Source organism: Aplysia californica, unplaced genomic scaffold (genome assembly GCF_000002075.1).
Source record: "Aplysia californica isolate F4 #8 unplaced genomic scaffold, AplCal3.0 scaffold00738, whole genome shotgun sequence".
NCBI classification, from domain to species: domain Eukaryota; kingdom Metazoa; phylum Mollusca; class Gastropoda; order Aplysiida; family Aplysiidae; genus Aplysia; species Aplysia californica.
In genome coordinates this window covers 122,173-123,255 of record NW_004798008.1, presented here as the reverse complement: position 1 = coordinate 123,255, position 1,083 = coordinate 122,173, and positions in this window count along the sequence as shown.

Sequence of the window (1,083 nt, the reverse complement as noted above, 5' to 3'; positions counted from 1 at the left end):
AAGAAGAAGAAGAAGAAGAAGAAGAAGAAGAAGAAGAAGAAGAAGAAGAAGAAAAAGAACAACAACAACTACAACAACAACAACAACAACAACAACAAGAGTTCGCAAATCATGAACGGATGGTGAGCTTTAACCTCCAAAGAGGAAGAGAATGGAATTGTCCATATAACTTCCAGCTTCTCACACACATTTTACATATTATGGCCTACGTCACAACTCACCAATAACACTTTTAGTTGCAAAACTTGTTACAAGAAATCATTCTTATAGTGAACACATTTTGCTCTAAAGATTCTCAATTATGCGTTCAATAAGCATAAAGTTGCGATTAGATAAGAAATGACGGAATTGCTTTTAAAAGCGATATTGCCCGACCTGTAAACTTTTTAAAAAATCTGCAGAGACCATTGACTGGGATTTTTAAAAATTACTATTGATTAAGGTCTTTTCTAGAATAATGTTCAGATGTTTGAATAAATATTCACTAGCTAAGACAAATTGATATAAGTCATTGTGTAAAAGTTGGAGAACGTATGTTCGAGAGTTAAAGACTTATTTGACAACAAGTTGCGCCCTGAACTTTAGACCGCACTATAATGATCACAAGCATGACAACTCTCCCCAGATAACAGCGCCCTTCTCTTTCCCGCAGTTCTGAGTTCATCTGCCGATACACAAGAATGTTACTCTTACGTATCGATTAAAGGTGGAGGGGGGGGGATAAAAGGAGGGAAGGGTGGCACATTGACATTCAGCCTCATACCCCTGTACTGGTAGGAACAAATCTGTTTTATTTCTCCTTCGATGAATAAAAGAACAAAAGTTCCTGAAATGTTACTGATTTCAGTAAGTTACTGTGACAACTTTCCCATATATGAACAAACCAGTTTCATTTTTCAAAATATAAACCAATGTACAACGTGTTTTTTTAATGCATAGAAAATTGGGGTAGCCAACTCGGTACCGGTACTAATACTGGGGATAATTTGTCATGGACAAAGGAAAAATGAAGTTTCATTTAGATATCTAGATTCTAGACATAATGTTTCACATGATCGTCAGGTCGTGGCATGCTGGAAAAAA